The sequence below is a fragment of the Biomphalaria glabrata genome, chromosome 10 (assembly GCF_947242115.1).
Source record: "Biomphalaria glabrata chromosome 10, xgBioGlab47.1, whole genome shotgun sequence".
NCBI classification, from domain to species: Eukaryota; Metazoa; Mollusca; class Gastropoda; family Planorbidae; genus Biomphalaria; species Biomphalaria glabrata.
In genome coordinates, this window is record NC_074720.1 from 45,544,627 (window position 1) to 45,558,424 (window position 13,798).

Below are 13,798 nucleotides of genomic sequence, written 5' to 3' on the forward strand. Positions count from 1 at the left end.
AGCTGAAAAAAGAAGATTGGGCATCAGAAATAGACCTTTTTATCTCTTGCACTTGAAATGAGATTGTAACATTTTAACTTTGAGTGTGTCCATGAAATCTGTCATTAATTAATAATTTACATGCATTTATCACATCAAATCATCATTAGATTTAATTCCATTTTAATTCTGTGTGGCTCTTACTTTAACAAGCTATGCACAAGTTATGTCGTCGTGTTGAAATTGTGTAACTTAAGGTCACTATGATCCCGCGGTGGTATGTGTTGTTCACATCTGACAAAGAGAATTGCCAACTCGATATCGGACTTTTTGTTTTCACTTGCAATAACGTTTTGGTCTTAGCTTAGGTTACTACAATCGAGTTGTTCCATTGCAAGTCAAGTCTAGGTCAGTGATCAATGCTGGGGGTGAAAATAAAAGTGGGTTCCAGAGAGAGAGAGAAGAAAGGAAAGAGAATGATAGCGATCCGTTCCGGTTCAGTGTAACACAGTGATGCCCAAAATACGGCCCGCGGGCCAGATTCGGCCCGCGACCTGGTTCCATCCGGCCCGCCGAAAAGTCGACATAAAGTGCAGAAATGTATCTTTACCTACACTATGGCCCTCACTTTTGATCTGATTGGTTGCTATCATGTCAATTGTTCTTTTATGAAATGGGACTCTGTATGTAAAATCTACCAGAAAAGGTGAACTTCCCTTTTTTTTTTTTTTCGGAACATGATAATACGCTTACATATTTGTTTTATACAAAAAGTTTAGCTATTTAAACTAACACCATAAAGTCGGCATTATGAAACAAATATTCCGGCATTCTTGTTAGGAAAAAAGGGATAAACTTCAAATGTGCTATTAATGAATGTAAGTACTAGATACACTGGTTTCTAATCAAATAGTTTCAGGTCAATTTCATTTCTTTTTTTATTTTTTTTTTTTTGTGGCCCGCGACGCGAGTGTCGGAAATAAAATGGCCCGCAGGTCGAATTAGGTTGGGCATCACTGGTGTAACAGATACTGGTATTGACTGCCAAAAATAGGTGGATGGTTGAAATGCGTCCAGTTTATTAGAAGTTTAAAAGGAGAGAATGTTCCGGCATAACTAGACAGTCACAGGTCGGTGTGTAATACTAGTTAAAAGATATTTACACTAATTAATTATTGCATAGGCTAACCAACTATAAGCCTGTAGAATGAACGTTTTCTATGATATGTTTTTGGAAAGTAATATTGTCTCCTAAATTACGTGGCATTGTTGTGTCCTAGTTGAGTTAGAGAGTATGTTAGCTTTGGTAGATTATATTGTGTATTGTTTTTAGCGACGGTTAAAGGAGTGACAGTGACGTAGTCAGACAGACGAATAACGCAGGAGAATAGGCGAACAAGGAAGAACGATGTGGCGATAGCTTAGAACATGGTTGATTAGAATTAGAGATATTTAAATAACGACGGATAAGTAGACAAGACAGGCATCCCAAGTGTTAATGAATGCATCATTTATAGTAGTAGAAAGTCTTGAGTACGTTCATCTTATTAATTGTAATGTTCTTTGGCTAATGTACAATAGTTGATGAAATAGTAGTGGATTTGCATAACACCCAAGATACTAGCCAGAACAGCATGTGTGGATTCGGAGGAGTCTCTATCTAAGGGGAGGAGGACCACCACTAGGAAGCAAAATATCGATATTTAAAATTAAAAATCGAACTTTTTTTTATTTCATTATTTGAAAGTTTATCCATTTATCTACAAGTTTTGAACATTGAAATATGTAATTTTTAACTTTAAATATTGTTTTTAGTCATTTTTCTAGAGCATGTATAATGTTTATTTCATCTAATTCCGAATCTACATGTAAATAATACCCTTGGTAACGCATCGAATACTTTTGAGTAGTCATATTCGACCTAGGCATATTTGGCTCAATGAAACCGTCGTTTCCTACACTTTCCTAAAATAACCGTATCTCCGAAATAATATAAATAGCGTTTCGGCTTTGAACGGAAACCCGTGGTCACCGAGAGTGTAAAATATATTTATTTATAGATTCTAGTATCTTATTATTTCCGACAAAATGATTGGTCGGCATTGGGCTTCCGCCCCTATCGACATTAGTTTGAACATAAACAAAACATGGTTGTTTACGTTTCATTGATGATATAGTTTTAGATGCTCTACCTGTCGACTTATTATTCAACTTCTAAATCTAGATCTAGCATGAAAACTAAAAAGAATAGACCTTAGTCTAGATTCGTCATTCTAGATCTAGACATTATAAGACTATTAGCCGGCAGGCTAGGCTGAGATGAGGCCCTATCAGGCCTATCGACACCGCTATTATTGATAATTTCAAATTTGATTATTCATTCATATTCCCATCAACTAGATCTAGATCAAAACAAAAACATCCTTACCACATGATAACTGGTGCCTCTCAATCAAGTAGGCCTAAAGCCTATCAAAGCTTGCAATACACATGTGATCTAGATCTAGCTGGATTATCAACAGTTTCACTACTACAAGATCTAATCTAGATCTAGACTTAGAGTGACTTAGACCTAGACTAGATAATAACTAATACTAATTTTCTTCTCTACAAGTTCTAGTCTAGTTACCACTTCGACATTCACTTTGGAAACAAGACTCAACTACCCAGGTAAAATAATTTTTATTATTGAAATATATCTAGATCTAACTATTCTAACTTTCGATATAAATGTTATCACTATTGTAGAAAAAACAAACATCAACAATGGATCTATTTTTTTTTTTACTGTACATAGGACTGGGCTAATTCTAGACTATATTATACAATACAATACTTAAGTTAAATTTCTGGATATAGATAAATAAAAAAAGAAATCACATTGTATTTCTTTGATATTATTAAAACTAACTTATATTTTTTTTTTTTAGAAAAACTATTTTAAAAAAAATAATTCAGCTGACTTTACAATCTTTTTTTTAATTTTTATTTTAAAGGTTCTTCGGCATTGATGCAATCAACTGAAATTTTATGGAAAAGATCAGGGCAGAAGTTTACACAGAGATAAACAACCTTGTCTGATGGAAACACCAGGTTGTTTTTGAGAGTTTTATTAACAGATCTGAGCCCAGGTATTGTCGTAAAACAGAACAATTCGTCGGCCTTACAGGTTTCGAACTACTTGGTTCTCTCCGCAGCCATGTTTTATTCTGAAGTAAGGATAGGTAGAATTGATTTACCTTGCGTTTAATGTTTTCAAACCCAATTCAATACTTAAATGATCCAGCGATAAACACAAAAATAAATGACTTGTACGAATAGAATAGCGACTTACATTTAAGTATTATCCTTGAATAAATAAAACACAATGATGATAATAATCCACCATAGCTGGGCCTGTCTTAGATAAGTAGAGTCCCTAGGCGATGTGATTTGGTTGCCCCAAATAAAATAGAGGCTAGTCTCAAACTAAACTTTCCAAAGACAGAGAGATATTACTTTCTTTAGTCTAGTCTTGTAATCGTTCTCATCTCTTAAATGATTTCCACTACCGGTAGCCTACTTCCACCACACCTTGGCCTTTGATGATAAGTTATCAGCGGCATGGTCATAATTATTCTAATCGTTCTCCTCTCTCAAAAGATTTCCACTACTTTCACCACACTTTTGCCTTTGATCATTACGTCATGTATATCCCTTACAACCACAAGAAGCCCTCTAGCTAAGTACACACCCAGATGTACAACTCATCAAGAATGTGAAGTGGAAGAGGAAACACTATAAACGCATTTATAACATGTCAAAAAAATATTTAAAAGCATTTAAAATAATCATATTTATATATTAGATGAAATGAGGGCTTAAAGCCAAAGCCTTAACTGCACATTTAAACAATGAATAACAAAAAAATATTTAATTAGGGATGAAATTATCGGTCACCATTTTTTGTACCGGTATGTTATTCATTATTTATTATTTCTTTATGTTGCAGATTCCTTAAATAAGCCAACATGTGAGATAAATGGTTGAAGCAATGAAAAGAGGGAAAGGATGGACCCCTGATGGGTATGACTTTGTGGACAGCACACATTTTATTGATGCAAACTTTGATGATATAATGAAAAATCTGAAACCCTCAGCTATTCCTACAATATTTCAGGTGATACTTAATGTAGAAAATGTTATTTTTAGACTTCTATGTGAGTTTGAATTGGTTTTACATTTAACTATTTAAAAAAAAATGACTGCTAATGTATCCCAGTATAGTATTTGAAGCAAAGTAGAAATAACAGCAAGTATTTTCAGTATTGTCTAAATAAATGTTTGACTAGTATAATGAAATAACAACTGACATGAACTGATCTAGACTGACTTTAACTTACTTTTACCTATCCCTTAGTTTGTAAGACCGTTGCGGCACCATGCAAGATTTGTCAATCATCTTTCTCCATTCCTCTCTGTCTTTTGCCTTAGTTAGAACCTCTTTCAATGGATGTACCGTCCATTCTTTTATGTTGTCCTCCCATCGCTTTCTCTGTCTGCCTCTTCTTCTTTTTCCTGGTACTGTTCCCTGGTCTTTGCAAACCCCTAAGAGGCATTCAATATGGTAAATCAAAATGCACTGTTAGATTTAATATATTATTGTACTTATGTATATTTTATACATTTAGTGATATTGATATTCATATCTTGGACTTCAACTAAACAACAAAATGAATTCCAATTGTATATGTGATATTTTATTTTTTGTCATATTTTCATTATTAATTAAATCACTATCTGTATTTTTTCTGTCAATGCTATAGAATTAGAGATATACTTATGGTATCTGAATGAAAGCTTGCTTATCTAATTTTAATATATACTCCAGAATTTACTGTTATGCCTGAAAGGATTTTGTATTGCTAACAATTATTATTTTTCAGTGTCATAACGATGCAGCTTCCTGGCCAGTTAAAAAGAAGGAAAAATAAAGTCTTAAGGTGAAAGAAGAAATTGTACAATTCAAAGAGACTTCTGATATATTATAAAAAGAAAGTTCAATGTTTATGAGAGGAGTTATAGAAAAGCCAACCTCACCTAAAACAGTTATGTTGGTAAATGTAAAATTTACTCGATAGGTTAGTGATAAGAATATATAATAATTAGCATAACAATCATTGATAAATTATTCATGTCCATGTGGCACTCTTTTTATTTGTTTGGCAATAGTTATAGATAACATTTAGATCAACTGGTCTAAGATGGATTCCAATTTAACATTTAATATATGATTTTTAAAAAAATATTTATGCTTTTCAGATTTATCTTTACATCTGTTTGAGGAGCCTACAGGAAATGCAAATTATACAGATGAAAAAATATCCTTCACAATAACATTGCACTTTTACAGTCCTAATGCATATGAGTTTCTTTCTACCACGTTTAACCTGCCTTCAACCAGAACACTAAGAAGATGTATGTGTTGCTCATTAGTATTTGTCTTTTATAATTCTATGATATAATTGGATGATCACCAGGGATGAACATATACTTGTCTAGAATCTCTTGAAACTTGAGGCTCTAGGAAATTATAATAATTATAAGAAGAATTACAATATTAGAGCAAAGGTTTATTTTAGCTCATATTATTAAAAAAGTAAGTTCCCCTTTCAGACCATGATGTCTATAGTGCAAATGATGTAAAGGTCATCTGTTTCTGTGGCCTATGGTTAGCTAAAGTCATGTGACCAGCACAATAGCGGTCATTACTTTTCCCCAACTAATGTCAGATACCTATTAGATCTGGGTTGACTAAGAGGGGCCTTAAAGATCCTGAAAGTAAAAATTTCAGTCTTCTAGGATTTGAACCTGGGACCTGTGTTCATAAGCCAAGTGCTTTACCACTCCCCACTGTGCCTCTCATATTATTAGTTAGGCTTTAAAAATTTCTTCATTGGAACTGAAAACTTGGTGATTCAAAGATATAACTATACTTGTTTACTTGTTTAATTAGTTAATTAAAGTGTTTCAATTTCACTTTGTTTATTATCTTCTGTAGATTATTCATTATTGAGTAGGTCTATTTAGGAACAAAAATCCACTAGATTCAACCAATTCAGTGAAGCATTTCATGACACTTTTAGCTATTAAACAAATCAACTTACTTGCACCTGGTTAGAAACAGAAGTAGGCCACCAATTTCCTTCCTATTGCATGAAGGGCTAAGGATTCTTGGCCAAGGCATAATATTTTAATCATGATGATATGAAGGATTTGAACACAGGTTATTATAATAACAACATTAGTGTAAGTCAAGTTTACTATAGCCAACTTAATGGCTTTTATTGGTAGTGTTTAAAGTTAAATACTTTGAAAGCTGATCACTAGTTAAGATGTTTAAGTTTACAAGATGATAGATATTAGCTAGATGATATTAAATTTACTAGAGTTTACAGGAATTAATTTATTCCCAAATGTACTTTAAAATATTTTATTTGCTGACCAAAGACTTTTTTTTCAGCCTCTTAGAGACCACTGGGACATTGTTCTGGGCTGCCTTTGGTATGGGGAACTCTCAGGCACCAGCTATTAAAGAAGAAACAAATAGCAGTCAGGTTAATGGTGACTCAGAGATAAAAGACAGTGTGCTGCTGAAAGTCATTGAGGTGATAGGCTACGTTTTGTATGGAGTTTACATTCTTGATGCTGTCGTGGTCCTGATCAACTTGTTCATTGCTATGATGAATTTGAAGACATTTAGGTTTGTTTCATGTTATGTTAATCATTAAGTTAAAACTATTTATATATCCCATTTCATTCAAATACTCTTTACCTATCAATTTATCGGAGAGGACCCTTTTGTAGTTTGTTTTACATGTTAATTCAGGTTTGATGATTATTACATCCTTGTCCAAACCTCCTGCAGGAGGCAGGGTTTGAACATATCAGTAGGACAGTATAGAGTGTATGCTTCATTAATAGAAAATCATACAAAGTTGTGGGGTGAAAGTCTCTGATGATTAAATATAACATCATCTATCTATTTCCTTTAGAAGTGTTCAGTGCACTTATGAAAAAAAAAAAGATTCCTCTGAACCTTCACACTGTTATCAGCAGTAGAAATCTTGGCTAGCTTGGACATGTTCATGGAATGCCACAAGGTTGACTTCCTCAAGACATTTTGTATGGTGATCTATTAGAAGTCAGGAGAGCCTTGGGTCACCCACTACTTTTAACTATCTCAACATTTCATCACTACTTCTATCTCAACATCTCAGCACTATTTCTAACTCAACATGCCAACTTTGGATGAAGGAATGATTCCTTGCCAAGGCTGATTTGTTACAAAGCAATATATAAAAATCCAAACCAATCAAAGTGGTAATCAAAACTATGGCTTATGAAGCAAATAATAATAATGGCAATGTCATTGCTATATCAGCATAGAAATTCAACACAGGCAAAACAAAGAATGTGATTCCAGAATTGATATGTCGTTCTTAGCTTTGTTCTAAGGCTGTTAGCCACTTGATAAACAAAAATAATATTGTATACATGGACAGATTTTATAACAGTCCCACTGTTTGACACTTTAGCCAATGATTATGGAATATTTGCTGATGGAACTGCAATGGCTTTAAAAAACTGACAAAGTTGAAGAAAAAGCAGAGAAGTCAATCTGAATTGATCTATCATGGCAATAGAGTAAGTCTTATTCTGGATGGAGAAATGACCCATTCATCTGTTCACACCACAATCCAGGCAATATTTTTATTCCATATGCTAGGCCAAATTCCTACAAGTGCTCTTTCTTCCCTAGTTTGAATATAGAATGGGCTGCCTGAATCAGTCATGAAAACCAGTGACTTAGCAGAGTTTAATTCACTAATTAACATGCATGACTAGATTGACACATGAAATGCATAGAACATAATTATATTCTTTTTTGAAGCAACATCAGTAATCTATAAGATATGAAGCCTTGTTAGGATGGACCAAAGAGCCATTCATTTTAGTTTTTCATCCAACACAAATGGGGACCCTAAAAAAGAAGAACTAAAGATGGAATATCTGTGGATGTGCTAAAACCATTGCTCTGTATTGACTTCACCAAATACATGGTTTTGATGTCAACAACCAGGTTTGCAAAAATGGCTCTTTCATCCTTTTCAAAAGAAAAGATAAACTGGGTACTTTATTTTTATAAACAACTCTTGACAAAAAATTGAAACATATTTGGAAAATAAGTAGGCCAATAATTCCACTTTCACATGGATAAGCAATTGTGGAAAGATGATTTTCTATTAAGAACTAGAGAATTGCAACTTAACAGAGAGGACACTGGACTTGGAGAATCGTCATAGACAGCTTTTGAGGATTCTCAAAACTTAGTGACTTTGTTATTAGACCAAAAAGTTTTATCATGCTGGAAATGTTCATGGAAGATGTACTCTGTATTTGATGAGCCGAGAAAGAAATGTGAACAAGACCAAAGGGGAGTAAAGAGAACCAACAGTAGAGATGATGCAGTGATGCAACTGAACAATAGATAATGAGTCCTCTATTTGGGAACCCTCAACTCAAAAAAACATTAAGAAACCAACACAAGATAGAGCAGTGAGATTCCGAAATAACTAATATTCACATTTGATTACAGCTAGACCTCTAGTAAAATTATTAAATTTAGAGATCCTTCAGGACAGAAGACTTCAAAAGTAAAGTAGCAATTATACAAAAAACATTAAACTATAAACTTCAAATACAAAAACAAAACTTAAAAAAATACTTAAAAAGACACAAAGATAAAGGAACATTCCTCATCCCATATGCTAGAAGACATTTATACTCCTTCTTCTCTAGTGCTATTAGCGCATGGAATGGGTTGCCTGAGTCAGCTAGAAAAAATGTGTGAATTGGCAGAGTTTAAGTCATTGATTAACTTGCATGACTAGATTGACCCTTGAGACACCCATAGGATGTAATAATCTTGGATAAGAAGATGAGATACTGCAAAAAGATGGCAATAGACTGGGGGCTGTCAAAGCTCTTAGTTTATTTCATTTGCCAATGAACAGTCTAAGAAAGAGTGAAGGAGTCCAAATCAGTGGAAACACAGTCTGAATTAAAAAACATGGGTTTAATTGTTTAGATTGGTTTATATTTGTATCAAACTGGTTGTTATTATTTTGATTTTGTTGAATTTTCTGTTTTAACTTGATGATTTTTCACTTTGATATTGTCTGTAATATTCTTCACCTATCTCTTAGTTTGTTGGGGCATCTTACAAGATTTGTAGATCTTCTTTTGGGGTGTTATTCAGGAAGTCTAACTTGCATCTGGTCACAGCTATGTGATGGGGATGGTTCTGAGGTCCAAGGTTTGAGTCCTCCTTAAGACTTATCTATGCATTACTACAGTTTCTTCACCTTCTTCTCCCTGGGTGCTGCTATTATGTTTGATGTCATGTTTATTTCATCAATAGTCAAAGTAAGAAGTATTTGGGCCTGATATTGATTAGTTCTATACCTACTATTATTTAGTCATAGTAAAAAGTATTTGGACTTAATAGTGTTTAGTTTTGTTTCACTTTCAAATAGAATAGTTACTTATTCAAATTCATTTGTTAAGGTATGAAAGAGTTGAAAAAAACATGTAAATCTTTTTTTTTTTAATGCTTTTGATATAGTGCATATTTTATGCTTAGAGCATACTTATTTTGCTATGGCCCAATCTCCTTTTGTTGACTATTGGAGGAAGGGAACACATGGGAGGTTTACATGCTGTCTTTGGGCTTTCAGAAAACAACTCTGCTCGAGTCAGGATTCAAAATCGAGCCCCCATGGTAAGTGGCTAAGCTGTAGCCAAGCAGTGTAGGCCTGCCTCTCAGCCACACATGCCACAAATTTTGTGAATGAAAATGGGAAAATGGAACCTGCATCTGACAATGTTATTATAGAAACTCTTTTAGAAAATACTTTTTACTATGACTATGGGTGGCTGCCTGGATGTGCAGAATGCACGCTGGACTGTTGTTTGGACTTGTTGATGGTCCTGGATTCATACCTTGCCCTTCCCTATCGTCCTCTGAGATGTTTGGATGAGGAAATAAATATTATCTTCAACTTTGAAGGAACATTTGAAACATGTAAAACATTTTACAAACTATCATCTCTATTTTAAAAATGGCCTCGTTCTTAAATAGGGCACTTGCTAACATTGGATACTGAAGAAGTTACAGTGCTACTACTGCAGCCTTGAGTTCAAATCACAGTATAGAATGCAATTTTTATTTAGGGCTTCAGGATGTTTCCAACCATGAGTTATGGATACATGGATGGCTGCCTGGTCGTGCGGGCTGCGCGCTGAACTGTCGTTTGGATTTGTCGAGGGTTCAAACCCTGCCCACTCCCATCCCCCGTCGTCCTGCAGGAGGTTTGGACTAGGAAGTAAACTATCTTCAACTCTGAAGGAACATCCGAAACAATGTAAAACATTTTACAAAAACATTAACATCATTTTGGGATATTATCTTTCCTGAACAAAAAATCCTTATTCTATTAATTTTTTACTGTTTGGCTTAAAAGTTTTTAGGATAAGAAGAGCTGAGTCTGAATCTGGGACTATCAAGTTGACCACCATTTCTGAAAGTTAATTTAATTTTTTATTTAACTTACATTGTGATACCATGCAGTGTTAACGTGATGTGAATAGAACTGATGTAGGTCAGTGAGTTCAGCAATACAAACTTAACCAGCAGAAATAACTGGAATATAATGGCAAAGTTCCCCTTTCAGACCTTGCGATCTACAGTGTCAAGGCTCTTTTTCTTCTCTAATATATGTATGTGTACTTCAATGCTGATTACTAAATGTACCCAATTCCTGGCAATAATGACACATATAATGACAGAATAAAGTGTTGAGGAGATGGAGTGTTGAGGAGATGGAGTGTTGAGGAGATGGAGCATTGAGGAGATGGAGTGTTGAGGAGATGAAGTATTGAGATGGAGTATTGAGATGGAGTGTTGAGATGGAGTGTTGAGGAGATGGAGTATTGAGATGAAGTGTTGAGGAGATAGAGTGTGGAGATGGAGTATTGAGATAGAGTGTTGAGGAGATAGAGTGTTGAGGAGATGGAGTATTTAGATGGAGTATTGAGATGGAGTGTTGAGGAGCTGGAGTATTGAGATGGAGTGTTGAGGAGATGGAGTATTGAGATGGAGTGTTGAGGAGATGGAGTATTGAGATGGAGTGTTGAGGAGATGAAGTATTGAGATGAAGTGTTAATATGGAGTGTTAAGACAGGGTGTTGAGGAGATGGAGTGTTGAGGAGATGGAGTGTTAAGGAGATGGATTGTGAGATGGAGTGTTGAGGAGATGGAGTGTTGAGATGGAGTGTTGAGGAGATGGAGTGTTGAGATGGAGTGTTGAGGAGATGGAGTATTGAGGAGATGGAGTGTTGAGAGATGGAGTGTTGAGATGGAGTGTTGAGGGGGAGATGGAGCATTGAGGAGATGGAGTGTTGAGGAGATGGAGCATTGAGGAGATGGAGTATTGAGATGGAGTGTTGAGGAGATGGAGTGTTGAGGAGATGGAGTATTTAAGGAAACAGGAAACTTGTTCTATTCTAAAGTCACTAAAAGAAAGCCTTTACATTTATTTTGTTTAGTTTTGTAATTATTTTTTCTTTTTTGTTAAAAAAATTTTTACAGAATTTTTTAAATACTCATTTGGGAATCAACTGTGAAATTTATTAACCTGCATATAGGCTAATTGATTCATACTATTTGATATCTATCTTGTAATTTTGCTTTACTCTGCTATGCTGTTTTTTTTATTTACACATTTTATCTTATATTGTTTGAGATCTATTTGTGATCTATATTATCTTGTTTAAGATCTATCTGATCTAATTTGTGATCTATCTTGTTTGAGATCTAAATGATCTAATTTGTGATCTATATTATCTTTTTATGAGATCATTATTTTCATATTTGAGATCTCTCTTAGCTTTTGCAAATAGAATTTCAAGTGATGATGATATTTATATTAAGCCCTTCTTGCATTTATTTCTTCCAGAATGTCCAAAAGATTAGTCAGCTAAGGAGCCTAAAATGTTAGCCTGTTTACAAATATGAGATCTTCCTTGACTACACAAGTACCTTACAAAAGAAGGCTACTCACTTGTGTTTGGATATGTCAGCTGTTTTGGTAATAAATCAAGTGTTGTTTTTTCTACTATCTCTAATGTTTGTAGGTTCTAAAGTTAGAAAGTGTTGTTGTTTTTTAATGCCACATTGCCTGTCAATTCTGTTTAGTTTTTATTTATTCTTTTTTTTTATACAGTCCCTGTGGCCCTTTTCAAGCATGACAGATACTATTCTAAGCAGCTTTTTTCTCTGGAAATTATTCAACCACAGAAGCTGTGAGGGATATCTGAAATCCATTGCTTACTTGTCTAGAAAGACTTCCATCGATTGAGTGATAAAAGATTAAGTGTACACATCTTTTAGTAGTCACCACATAACACTTAACATTTTGATGCTCAAGACAATACTGTTCATGAATGGTTTATTTTTCTTTATGCTAAGAGTGTCCAAGAAAGATAAGGTCAAAGGTTAATTGGACAAACAATAAACTTTGTCTTTGAATCTAAAATTGTAGAACTTGTAAAGAAAAAAACAACAACTAAGTGTTGTTGTTTTTTTAATTTACCAGGTACCAGGTACCTACTATTCATTTACTTTGACTGTTGACTTTAAGTTAGAAATTAAGGAAAGATTTCTTTGAGCTATATTTGTCAATGACCATAGGCATTAAGAGAGTTGACACCTCATTTTACTTTTCAACAAGATGATGTCTTAAAAAAATTAAGAGCTTTTGATGGAATTCTGTGGTTTAATAACATCAGTAAAGTTAATCACAGGATTCCATCAAAATCATTGCAATTTGAACATTGTTGGTAGTGTCAATGTTATTAAGTTTTTTAGTTCTTGGGGTTACTACTACATTACTAATGTTCTAGTGACCAGGCAGTGTTTTATACTATGAATGAATATCTGTTGTAAGAGGTTTAAGGTATACAACTCAATTAGTAATATCTTTGACAATAAAATATTTTGATCAAGTTTATATTTTTGGAACAGAATATGCTAATGTGTTAAATGTACATATTTCTTTTTTTTTTTTTTGGAATAACAACTGATATTTAGTTTTATCCCTTTGTATCTTTCTACAGTAGATGCACTGTCATACTAAATAGAAATTTTTAAAAATTATAATAACTGCTAATCAAATTGTCTCCCTTTTAAAATCAAATATCTAAATGAATCATGCTACTTTGATTCTACACAATCTACAGGACTACCAATGTACATTAGTTTTGAACAAAAAGTTGCTAATTTTAAATAATTGATTAACTCATTTTGATATTTATGTAATAAAAGTGGCATTCATTTTACAATTTCATTTTTTTTTTATTGTAACTGGTCTGTGTTAATTTCTTTTTTTTTTTCAAATTACTTTGTATTGCCTATATGGGGAAATGGTATTTCTGGTGTTTCTTTGCTCAGCAAAAACAAATCAGGATTTGAACTCAAGCCCCCTTGACAGTGGTTTATGTCAGATATCCAGCATTTCATGCAGTTTGTAGGCCAAATTTGATACTCACAGTGCCCCAGTGCAGGTAGAAAGAGGAAACCTTGCCTCATTAATGTTTGCTGCTCCAGACTTGCTTCTCTCTATCTCAACTGATCTAGGAAGCACTACAGCTGAGTTTCAGTCCACTGCATTGGCTAGAGAGGATTTCAGTCTCTCAGGCTGCAACTTAAATGAAGTCT

General features: G+C 34.0%; 1 long non-coding RNA gene across 3 annotated transcripts; it reads left to right on the plus strand.

Annotated features, from left to right (window-relative positions):
* The first annotated feature begins 1,906 nt into the window (after positions 1 to 1,906).
* Positions 1,907 to 13,371, plus strand: LOC129928689 (uncharacterized). Of its 3 annotated transcripts, none has more exons than XR_008780162.1 (8): positions 1,907 to 2,649; positions 2,976 to 3,193; positions 3,971 to 4,138; positions 4,905 to 5,099; positions 5,281 to 5,436; positions 6,482 to 6,721; positions 12,039 to 12,170; positions 12,306 to 13,371. It is a non-coding gene; the product is annotated as an uncharacterized LOC129928689 (long non-coding RNA). The 3 variants fall into 3 exon arrangements; XR_008780163.1 differs by having other exon boundaries at positions 1,908 to 2,649; positions 4,905 to 5,066; XR_008780161.1 differs by having other exon boundaries at positions 1,908 to 2,649; positions 4,905 to 5,075; positions 12,306 to 13,370.
* Positions 13,372 to 13,798: the final 427 nt, after the last annotated feature.